At 39.1% G+C, this 12,569-nt stretch overlaps 3 non-coding genes across 3 annotated transcripts; all 3 read right to left on the bottom strand.

Annotated features, from left to right (window-relative positions):
• Positions 1–5,980: 5,980 nt before the first annotated feature.
• Positions 5,981–6,052, bottom strand: TRNAD-GUC (transfer RNA aspartic acid (anticodon GUC)). Its single transcript has one exon. It is a non-coding gene; the product is annotated as a tRNA-Asp (tRNA).
• A 4,716-nt stretch (positions 6,053–10,768) lies between these two features.
• TRNAK-UUU (transfer RNA lysine (anticodon UUU)) lies at positions 10,769–10,841 on the bottom strand. The gene has a single exon. It is a non-coding gene; the product is annotated as a tRNA-Lys (tRNA).
• A 1,186-nt stretch (positions 10,842–12,027) lies between these two features.
• On the bottom strand, positions 12,028–12,099 carry TRNAM-CAU (transfer RNA methionine (anticodon CAU)). The gene has a single exon. It is a non-coding gene; the product is annotated as a tRNA-Met (tRNA).
• Positions 12,100–12,569: the final 470 nt, after the last annotated feature.

Genomic DNA, 12,569 nt, shown 5'->3' with positions numbered 1-12,569 from the left:
GAAGAGTAACTGCTGATAAGCAGCAGTCCTTTGTTCCCCCTTACGGGCAGAAACATTGTCTAAGAAAAGACGGTTGACTACTCCCATCTACAAAACTCGATAAGAACTTTGTAAGCATCAGCAAGTCATAAAAATATCTTTTGTAGTTTGTAAGACATTGTCAAAAATGTATAAATACCATGCCTAAAAATCAGTAAAGCACAACTGCTTTCTTCATCATCCTTGGTGTGTAGCAGTTTGTCATTTTCCTGCGTCGCCCTTTCAATCAACCTGAGCCGTTCTTGCCCTAAAAGCCCTCGGACTGAGACTCATTCGACTGGCGGTCCGCGGCAGCTGGCGCCCTCGAACAGGGACCTGAAGGACAGGTGATCTTTCTTTTTCTTTCTTTCCTCTCTTTTTCAGATTGAAGGCGACTCTCACCAGGGAGCTGCAGTCCCGCCGGTAAAGGCTGACCGGTTAAGTGTGAGTAATCCGCAGGACAACATGGGGCATACATTGGGTAAGGAAGAACACATGCTCAGTGTCATGATACAGCGTTTATTAGAAAAAAATGGTTTTCATGTGTCTCTCAAACGGTTGGAGGAGCTTATACATTTCATAAAGTTGGTAAGTCCTTGGTTTCTGGAGGAAGGTTCTCTCTCTCTCTCCGATTGGAAGAGAGTGGGACGCGAAATGCGGAAATACATGCAAGAACATGGGGAGAAGGTCTTGCCCCCTCAGGCTTTTCCTTTATGGTTACAAGTTAGAGAACTTTTGGCTGACAATACCTTTTTAGAAGCATTTATAAGAGAAACTGACTCGGAGGCTGGTGATCCTGAAACTAAGGTGCCACCTATTAATGATGAGGTTCCCCCCGAGGTTCTTAAAGACCCTGAACCGGTACCAAACACTGAGAGCGTTGTCCCCTCAGCTCCAACGCTCAAAGACATTTTACCGCCACTCCCACCGGTTGATAATTCCTCAGACAGTGACGAGTGGGATGTGATCGATGAACTTACTAAACCAGATGAGAGGGACAGAATGAATGATTCTATTCACCCCCGCCGAGCTTATCCGGCAGTTCGCGTCCCAAAGGTCGCATCTAAGACATCCTCACGAGCCCCGCTTCCCCGTGTGCCTCCTTGTCTCCCTCCACCGCCCGCGGGGTTTCAGGCGGCGGTGCGAGAAGCCCGTCAGCAGGGAGATTTTACATTTGCTTTCCCGGTGCGCTTTCCCACTGAGGAAAGGGCACCACCCACCTGGGAACCTCTGTCGTTAAAGACGCTTAAAGAACTGCAACAGGCTGTCCGTACATCGGGAGCTTCTGCACCTTATACTTTACAAATTGTGGAATCAATTAGCAGTCAATGGCTTACCCCGTATGATTGGCAACAAACGGCCAAAGCCACGCTTTCCCCAGGTGATTATATCTTATGGAGAACAGAATATGAAGATAGATGTAGAGAAAGTATTAATCAGCATGTGGGAAGAAAAGCACAGCCCACACTATCCATGCTTCTAGGAACAGAAGAATTTGCCTCTTTTGAAAATCAAATTAAACTACCCCGACAAATTTTGGAAATAGTCAGCCATAACGCAGTCTCCGCTTGGCGAAAAATACCTCCTCCGGGAACCAAGGGCACAACTTTAGCAGGCATAAAACAGGATATGGAAGAATCCTATCCTGCCTTTATTTCTCGCCTGAAAAAAGCTATTAATAGAATACTTCCACCATCAGAGGGAACAGAATTATTACTCAAGCAATTGGCTTGGGAAAATGCAAATACGCTGTGTCAGGACTTAATACGTCCACTCAGGAAAACAGGTACTTTACAAGATTATATTAAAGCATACATGGATGCCTCACCAGCAATTGTCCAGGGAATGGCGTTTGCTGCAGCTATGCGGGGTCAAAAATTTAGTTCATATGTCAAAGGTGCTTTTGATAGAGACCCCAGTAATACATGTTTTGGGTGTAACCCCCCACATGATTTACCCACTTGTTATAATTGTGGGAAGCCAGGTCATATACAGAAGGATTGTAAGAAATCCACCGGTGCTAATAATAATAATAATAAGTCCCGTGGACTACCCCCGGGACCATGCCCTCGTTGTAAGAAGGGCAGGCACTGGAGAAATGAATGTAAATCTAAATTTCATAAAGATGGAACCCCCTTGTCAGACAAGGGTGCTAACTTTATTGATACCAATCAGACAAAAAACTAGATAAGGGGCATTCTCCCAGCCCAGACCCCAAGGGAGAGCAGGCTGTAGCTTGTAAAACACAGCCCTCATCTACTTTGAATCCTCAAGCCCCTGAATTTACTATTCATGACCTTTCACGGGGCACTCCTGGAAGTGCAGGTTTAAATTTAGCAAGTGAAAAGAATGTCTTATTATCCAAATGGGACGGTGTTACTTTAATCCCCACTGCAGTAAAAGGGCAGCTTTTGCCGGGGACAGTTGAAATTATAATTGGTAAAAGTTCAAATTATACTAAAAACTTTGAAGTTATTCCAGGAGTAGTTAACTCAGATTCAGAAAAGACAACGCAGAAGAAGACGCCAGCGGCTGCTGCAAGATCTCACCCGCCGCTTAGAGAAAATGAAAGTACATTCGCCGATAGCAAACAAAACCACCGGCACCCGGCACATTTCCACTGACTCCAAGACGGCTGAAAAGACCCAGTGGGGAAGGAAGCTGAGGGCCCCCCTACCCTTCGTGGGGCGGGCCTGCCTCCCAAGTGTTACAGCCCCCAGACAGCAGCACTGACGAAATCCCAAGGGTAAAGTTTAAAACCTTTATTATTGACTCTTTGCCACTAGTAATTTGTATAAATAAGAAAAATATTTTTACAAACTGAATCTTTGTCAACGGATAAAATTCTTGTCTTTTAAACCTTCTAATTATCAGTTTAGCTGAGTGAATAAGTAACTTCATGGTAAACTGGAATCCTGTTTAGTGGAAAGTGAGTTTTTGAGAGTAAGAGAAATTAAGCAGAAAGGAGAATGACATTGTGTAAAGAAAGAATCTTGTGTGATAAATTTTGTCCTGAAACAGAATAGTTATGTAAGAAAGTAAAAGGCAGAACAAAAGTTCAAGAAAGTTTAAAATGTTTGTAGATGGTCTGTGCAGGTTAAATGAAGCTCATAAAAGAGAATTTGTGAAAAAATTTACATGTGATCCAGTTGACTATGTATTTCCTTTAAAATCTTTTAACTTGTAAAAATAACCAATTGTATTGCTTCTTCTGATATATTTCATGTAAATAATAGATTGCTGAATGTTATGTTAATTGTAAAAAAAACCTTCTTATGTAATGTTACCTGTTAATTTACAGAATAATCCTTGGTATGATAACTCTGCCTTACAAGTTTTACATACTGTTAATGAATTAATTAGACCTAAAAGATTTATAGCAGCATTAATTTTAGGAATTTTAGCTTTAATCTCTATAGTCACTACATTTGCTGTGGCTACAACTGCCTTGGTACAAAAAATACATACGGCTCACTTTGTCAACTCTTTAAACAGTAACATTACTCTAGCCTTGATGACTCAGGCCAGCATAGATAATAAACTTGAAGCTAAATTAAATATTTTAGAAGAAGTAGTCTTAACCCTAGGACAAGATATAAAGTTTATACAACATAAACTTCAAACTAGATGTCATTCTACTTTTCCAGCTATCTGTGTCACTCCTTTACCTTATAACCTCTCCACCTCTTGGGACAAAACAAAGGCACATTTACAAGGTGTGTGGAAAGATAATGATATTACACATGATTTACATACTCTCCAAAAAGATATCACTGCCATCAGTGAAGCTCATTTACCTAGCACTTCTCTTGATTCACTGGCTCAATCCCTCTCTGACAATCTTAAATCTTTAAATCCTGTGTCTTGGATTCAGTACATTGTGTTTATTGTCATTATTGGATGCCTGATATTTTTTGTTGTCTTACTGTTACCATGTCTCCTTCGTTGTGTCTTTTCCTCCTTAAAGGCTGTTCGCCAAGACCTCTTTGAGCTACGTTTCATTAACAAAAAAGGGGGAAATGCCGCACCCCCGGCATCAAGCCGTGGTGGGATGGCTCTGTCCGCGTTGTAAAAACTGTGGTAAGGCGGTGGGTGCTCCTCGGAGCGTTGCCCCCAGTCCCCCTGGTTTGCGACAGCAGCGCATAAGTTGCCTAGCATGCCTTTTAGTGAACGTAAGAATTCATGAGGTGCGGCATAAAGGCCTGAGTAACCTTTACCCTGAAACCTGTTTGAAACTTGTTTGTTGAGTTGAATGATTAAATGTTGCCTGAATGCCTATAGAAACTAAGAATAAACATAATGACTTACTAATCCATGACTTCATCTATACAATGGAGACTAAAAAGTCTCCAAGGGAACACGTTCCCACCATAAAGGTCAGTTAATTGAAACAATGTATCAAGAGAATGCAGGGATGATAAGTTAAGATGTTCCTACCAGATACCCGCTCCCTCCGGTCTCTTATCTCTACCTTATGTCCCTTTGAAACTGTTTCTTTGAAATAAGTTTTCTATGAAATTGCTTTCTCTATAATTTTGTCACTATACACTTAAAACATATACATAATTCACTATCAATTCACTAACAACATAAAAATCATAATCAAATATAAAAATATAAAAATACAAAATGTGAACAAAGCAGTTTTACAAAGAAAGAAGGTTTAAACATAGATAAAGAAAAGTAGAAGAGTAACTGCTGATAAGCAGCAGTCCTTTGTTCCCCCTTACGGGCAGAAACATTGTCTAAGAAAAGACGGTTGACTACTCCCATCTACAAAACTCGATAAGAACTTTGTAAGCATCAGCAAGTCATAAAAATATCTTTTGTAGTTTGTAAGACATTGTCAAAAATGTATAAATACCATGCCTAAAAATCAGTAAAGCACAACTGCTTTCTTCATCATCCTTGGTGTGTAGCAGTTTGTCATTTTCCTGCGTCGCCCTTTCAATCAACCTGAGCCGTTCTTGCCCTAAAAGCCCTCGGACTGAGACTCATTCGACTGGCGGTCCGCGGCACAGCTACTCCAGAGGCTGAGACAAGAGGATCGCTTGAGTCCGGGAGTTCTAGGCTGTAGTGCGCTATGCTGATTGGGTGTCCGCACTAAGTTCGGCATCAATATGGTGACCTCCCGGGTGTGGGGGGCCACCAGGTTGCATAAGGAGGGGTGAACGCGCCCAGTTCAAAACTCCGGTGCTGATTAGTAGTGGAATCACGTCTGTGAATAGCCACTGAACTCCAGCCTGGGCAATATAGCCAGACCCTAAAAAAACAAAATAAAACAAAAAAATTTCGCCCAATAGAAATGTAATTAATTTCCAGTAGAAAAGATAATCCCTGACATTACATTTTACTAAAATTAATTTAATTTAATTTATAAATTAATTTAATTCAATTTTACTAAAATTTATTAACCAATCTTCCATTAATCATCCCCTTATTAATCTCCCCAAGAATCTTGAAGTATGAGTTGTTTTCCCAAGATAACAGATGAAAGGAAGAGGAATGAGAGGGGCGAAATAACCCAGACAACATTCAATTTGTAAGTGATGCAGCCTAAATGTAAACTTCATCCACTCGAATAGTTCGGCCCTTTCTATTCCAAAGTCACTCCCACTAGCAGCCCAGCCTCGACCGTCACCTAGAGAGCTTGGAACGCTCTACAGCAACGGAAGACGCGTCTCTTACACCTCAATCCAATCTTTGGACGAATGAAAAATTCCGGTTAGGATGTGGCGTGTTATTTTGAATCCTGGAGCCTTCGGTGACCTCTCCTTTAAGAGAGAAGGTGGCAGTGGGTTTCCATCAAATTGTAGTCTCTTGCTGGGTAAGCCCATTGATAAAGCAACACGCGGGAACCTGACTTAAAATAAAACACATAACTAAAAACATAAATAGAAACAAATCGGATGGAGTTTTTGAAGGGGAAGGACCGGAGGCAGAAGAAAAGACTACTTTTAACCTCCCCGTCGGGGAATCGAACCCCGGTCTCCCGCGTGACAAGCGGGGATACTCACCACTATACTAACGAGGAAGATACTGAAAGATTTGCCAAGAAACTTAATTGCAGAGACATACACACAATGAGTAGTAACTTCTCTTCTAGGCAGAGATTTTCTGAGAAATCCACCTACCTTCACGTTGAGAAATTGTAAGATTTCATACAACAGATTCCCTATGTTACTTTGAAAATTTAAAAAATGACAGTCCTGAAAAACATTGATATTGCTGGAAATAGTTCTAGTCCATTAATAGCAAATAAATGTTAATTAATAGTAAGACAAGCAGTAAATTTAACTCCCCTCAGCTCAAAAAATCCTCCCTCCTTCTTCTTCTAAAGTTACTATTTATAGATTTACCTCAAGGGTCATCTTCCCCCGAGATTTTTTTCTCAGAACAACAGTGAGTTAGATGCCCTTCCTCTGTATTGGGTTTACCATGATAAAAATTGTATATATATGAATTTCTGTATGGAACAAAGGCAAAGTCTTAGTCTTAAAGTCTAGGTCTTAGATTTTGCAAAGTTGGCATTAAATGCTTGTTTATTTCTGTATATACTTTTAATAGTAGAACTCTCATTCCTAGGAATATTCCTCACTGAAATTCCAGCTGTGCTCCGTAGGTGGCTTCACAGAGGATAGTCATTGTAGTATTCCAGGAAGTAGAGAATTTGGAGGCATTTGGGGTGTCCATCAGAAATAAGAATAAGTGTGTATTGAGAGAAAAGCAGTACGTTTTCTCGTGCTGCCATACCGAATTGCCACAAATAAATCTGTGGATTAAAACGACAGAAATTTACTATCTCTTAGTTCAGGAAGCTAAGAGTGTCAGGCAAGGCTACCCTCCTCCCATTGAAGGCTCTAGGGAAGAAACCTTCCTTGCCTCTTCCCAGGCTCTGGTGGCTACCAGTAATCCCTAGCCTACCTTGTTTTGCAGCTGCACCATCCAATTTCTACCTCTGTAGTCAGTCATGTGGCCTTCTTCCCTCTGTGTTTCTGTGTGTCCTCTTCTCTTATATAGACATCAATCATTGGATCTAGGGCCCACCCAGTATATCAGTCAGTTTAGCTAATTACAAATGCAAAGATCCTAATTTCAAATAAAGTCTTATTCGGAGATTTGGGGCGGGAGTAGGGGGAAACAAATACCCTCTACAATTAAGAATGAAAGATAAAGTATTACATGCATAAGCTTAATTAAATGCACCAAGGAAAACATTAATCAACCATAAAACTGTTAATTAAAATTGATTGTGGGAGAGAAGGAAGAGAGCTGGGAGGAAAAGTGTATAAGCTTACATTGTTATTGCTCTGACCAAGGAAAAAAGAGACTGAAGAAAGATGGGAACCAACCAAAGAGGATATAATGATGAAGATAAAACTTACAAACTTTCTAAAAATATTAGAACAGGTAAAATTACAAAATGGCCTATTTTCAAAGTAGACATTAATGACCTAAATAAAAGTAAAAATATATCATGTTTATGAATTGGAAGTCTTAACATCTCAAAGATATCATTTATTCCTAAAGTGGGCTATGTATATAATGTAACTTCACTATAAATTCCAAAAACACTTTACCATAGACTTGATAAAATGGTTGTAAAATTATGCAAAAGTGCTTGGAACCTATAATAGCAAGATGCTTACCAAAAATAGAGAATTGACAAGAAGGCTGCAGGACTTATCAGACAATTCAGTAAGTAATGTATTACAATACAAGTACTGGTATAGAACCTCAAAGTGACAAAATATAAGGAGACTCGGAAAAAGAGCCATGCATATGTAAAATCTGGTGTATTCACAGAGGTGGGATGGCAGATCAGAGAAAAGTTAGGGCTATTTAATAAATGGTTTTAAGGAAAAATATAATATTCCTTTGAGGTGAGAATGTAAAATTGGATAAAGATTACCACCAGAAAGGTCAAGGACACAAATATCAAATACAAAATTTACAAGTCTTACTAGTATAGATATGAATCGATCAGGACCCTATGTAGACTATTTTAGGTAAGAAATGGAGAAATTTAATAAAGTAAGTGGGCTACACTAGTGATAGAAAGAAGAAATGATCTGACAAATGGGACAGAGATTAGCAATGGTAGAAAGCCACTAAAGGCCAAAAGATTCCCACCATCTGGGAGAACTTAAAACCACAGATTTGCCCTTCAGGCATTTGACACATTAAGGAGATGTAGCCAAAGTCCAGCAGTAGTAGGTAATGCCCTTTTCCATTTGTCCTTCTGCCCTCTAATCTCCATCCAGTGCTTAACATTGGTTAAATCCAGCCAGATGCCAACGACATTTGGGAAATGCAATTTACATAGTTTGGCATCTTTGTGGTATAGAGCACAAAAAAGTACAGCTGATGAATGTATCTGAGACAGGCAGTAAAGAGACAGCTATCTCTTTTACTACTCATCATCCAGTCTGAACATTTTGCCAATATTTAATTGAGATATTCAAAAAGTTAATGCTCTCTGCACATGAAGATATCTCTAAACTCTCCCCCCAAAGAGAAGCAAAGTACCATCAGACTTTCTGGAAGAACAGCATTATTGAGCCTAGGAATTGAAATTACCTGGTTTAACGTCTAATCATACTAGCTTTGTTCAGTGAGAGGTAGAAGAGAACATGCAGATATTCCAAAATATAGTGCCCAAAGTATGGTGGAAAGGGTAGAAATTATTTGGTTTTATTCCTTTTTTTCTCCTATCACCCACCAGTGTATTTGCTTGATTAAATTGAGCTGCAGAAAAGTGGGAAGTTAGCCTAGGAGATGTAGTCTGAGGAGTTCAGCCATTTTTGATGTAGAAGAAAGGTGCAGGAGAAGAATGAAGAAAGAATATGAGAATCAACAGACAGGGACTACTGCATGTAAGAAAATATATATTAAAGTAGTAAATATTGGAAATACTAGTTAAACAAGATGCAAAAGTGCTCCCAGTTTAAGAAAGCTTACTATACTCATGCAAATGAAACTAATAGTTTTTCTTAACCAAATTGCAGCTTAAAATGAATACACAGGTTGTATAGATTGAAATAATTAAATTGAATTGTAAGGGATCAGTTAAGGAAAAAGGAAAATATAGCAAGAATTCCCACATTTTAATAAATCAAGCACATCAGAAACAATTGGCATTTATAATAATTTATAATAATACCCATATAGAGAATTTAATGGTAGATAAAATCCCATTTACAAGATCAACAAAGAAAATAAAATACTTAGATATAAATTTAAGAAGAAATACACAAATCCATATGAGAAAAATTGTAAAATACTCATCGTAATAAGGAAAACACTAAAAAAGAAAAGCAGAGTGGAGAAAAGAGAGGGCTAGCTCTGTCAGAGAGTAAAACATGCTTACTGCATCCATAATTAAAGAACCATAACATTTGCAAATGAGTAGACAAACAGCCAGTAAAATGGAATACAACAAAGTCCAGAAACAAACCAAATCACATGTGGATATTTAGTGTATTTCAAACCACAGGTCCAAAGATAGACTTTTTGATAAATAGTTCAGAAACAACTTGTTAACCATTTAGAAAAAGCTAAAATGCAAGAACAAACTCGAAGTGTATCAGTGACCTAAATGTAAAAATTAAAAATCTGTAAGTGTTAAGAATAACATGTGAATTTCTTTGTAAACTGGAGATTTCCTAGTTATGACATAATAATTTCTAATTATGACTTAAAATCTAGATATAAAAAAGAAAACCTCGCATAGTTAAATACAAAAAAATTACAAGATAATATGATAACTCCAAAGAAAGCTAACATACGGTGTAGGTGCATGGGATTATTTACAGTGCATGTCATGGACAAAGGGTTAATATCCCTAATATAGCTAGGTGTTTTTACAATTGAAGGAAAAGCCCAAAACTTCATAGTAGAATGGGCAGAAGATATCAACAGTAATTAAAAACTATCCATGCCCTTCTAAATATGAAAACGTGTTCAAACTCTGTAATAAAGAATTGCAAGCTGAAAGTACATGAGATAACACTTTTCTGCTATCAGATTGACATAAATTAAAAAGTATGTCAAGGCTATGTGGAACAGGCACTGTCATTTATTTCTGACAGGAATACAAATGGCGACAATCTTTAGGGAGGAAATTTGACTTTATCTAACAAAATTAATATGCATTAATCTTTTTACCCAACAATCTCAGTTCTAACAATTTATCCTAAAAATCCTACGACCAAGAAAATGAACATATGCATGAATACATTTATTCATTGGAGCATTGTTTGTAAATGCAAAAATATTTAAAACAATCTAAATGCTCAAAGATTACCTGTGGGTGGTAGATGGAAACGAGTTGATGAAGAAAAGGAAAGAGAAAGAACCAGAAAGAAACAATGAGGGAAAGGCGATGATTCCGTGTTTTGACTATTAAAATTATGTTATGCTTTTTCCATTGTTTTGACTATTAAAATTATGTTATGCTTCATGTATGTACAAAAATAAATAAAACAAGCAAGGTCAAGGAAAATTCAAGATCACCCAAACTTCTTCCCCTATGCCCAGATTAACCACTTCAAAGGTGGCAGCTAAATATTTCCATAGGAAGTACTTTTTCACTTCCCTTAGAAAGGTGGGTGTTTCACTTAATATTAGTAGAAGATGATTAATGAAGAAAGTTGAGCTTTTGGTTCGTTTTGACTTTTCTGGCATTTCCCCTACTCTCAAGATACTCATAAACGGTCTGCTGTTGTCTTCTAGTAAAACTACTTACTGACGCCTGAACAGGGACTTGAACCCTGGACCCTCAGATTAAAAGTCTGATGCTCTACCGACTGAGCTATCCAGGCTCCACGATAAGTGGTTTCAATTCATGATAGAAAATTACTAATTGATCACCAAGTTCTTAGTACGCAATTTCTAGAATTGCTAGGGTCTTCCAAGGGTTCTGATTATACGCTCATTACTTTAGTGTTGCGGCCAAGCTTTAGTATATCGAGCATTCATTTAAACCCCAACTGTTCATGCGTTACACGGACAACTATTATGTAGTACATGTACTTATTCGGGTTCAGAATACATTGGAATCCATTTCGCAGTGAATATTCCCACAAACAGGAACACTGGACTCGACCAGTTTACCAGATGGTTGGAGGCAGGAGGTACCGAGCTCACTAATGACTTCAAGTTAAGTAAGTGGGAAGAAATGTTAGGTGAATCAAAATTACGTAAGGAAGAATAAAGGTTATGGCACAAGGCAGGTGATTCAATTCCCTTTGTTTCTACGGTTGTTTTCCTAGCTCTTTCAGGATTGAGATTTTCTGGGATTTTTTTTTTTTTTTTTTTAAGAGAGACCAATAGAGAGAAGGACTCGCTCTGTCTCCCCGGCTAGAGTGCAGCGGAGCTATCATAGCTCGCTGCAACCTCAAACTCCTGGGCTCGAGCAATACTGCCTCTGCCTTGCGTGTCTCTACTCTCGGGTAATTTTTTCTATTTTAGGTAGACATGAGTCTCACCCTTGCTTAGGCCGGTCTGGAACTTTTGATTTCAAAGGCCTCGCCACACCCCAGTTCCTGGAATCTTAATGCCGGAGAAATAAACATATGTAACACTTCTGTCCGGGCTCGACAATCTAGTCCACACCTTTCTTCTCTCTCTCTTCTGCAAGCTCCCCATTATCCTCTCCTTGTTGCTCCACGCTCCACTCTGCTCGTCTCGCCCTAAAGTCTCCTACCTCGCAGGTTCAACCATTTCTCCTCCTATGCTTCAACGTTTTAACGAAGGTAGAACTACTAGGTAATGTACTGACGGCTTCCCTATCCACAGGTGGAGATCCCACATTTTCCCTTGTACTATTCGATCGTCTAATTCCACGTTTTATTTTAATCCTATTTAAAGACAGGCAGTTAAAGACGTGTGTGCTACCTCGGTCACAGTAGGTATTTAATTGTTCATGAAGTGATATAGAGCACCTCTGCAGAGAGTAAGAACTACAGAGAATTACGAAATCCAACGTTGTGAAGGGAAAAAGCAACTTAGCAGAGGATGGTTTCGATCCATCGACCTCTGGGTTATGGGCCCAGCACGCTTCCGCTGCGCCACTCTGCTCTCCCGAGAAATGCCTGCTTTTATTTCTTAGTGATTTATACGTCTTTCAACATTGCTGTCCAGTTCTGTCAATATTTTTTTCTTCCTTCATTTCTTTCTCGAAATTGTCACCTATAAATAATCTCTAAGACATTTACATCTATACAACTTACTCAACAAAGCCAAAACTCTGAAACCTTTTCTCGGGAACTTAATATTCAACCCATTAGGGTCTTATGCTTTGAATCTAGGGATGGAGTTAGGACTCAATTTTTTTTTCTTCCTGGACCTACTACAGTGCACGTAGTCTGTAGGTGGAACGCCGTGACTCTTTCACATGCTTGGGAAGGCCGAGGACAGGGCGGGAACATGGTGTGGTGGTACCACCTTGTACTCGGCCAGGCTGGAACAAGCAGGGAAAAACTGAAGACATAGGTAGCAGAAGAAAAGGAAATGCAAATTCTTCTGAAAATCGCTGGCCGCAAATTGAG

The sequence above is a fragment of the Nycticebus coucang genome, chromosome 9 (assembly GCF_027406575.1).
Source record: "Nycticebus coucang isolate mNycCou1 chromosome 9, mNycCou1.pri, whole genome shotgun sequence".
Taxonomy (NCBI): Eukaryota; Metazoa; Chordata; class Mammalia; order Primates; family Lorisidae; genus Nycticebus; species Nycticebus coucang.
The sequence above is the reverse complement of the archived record's forward strand: the minus strand, read 5'-3'. Positions and strand labels throughout refer to the sequence as shown.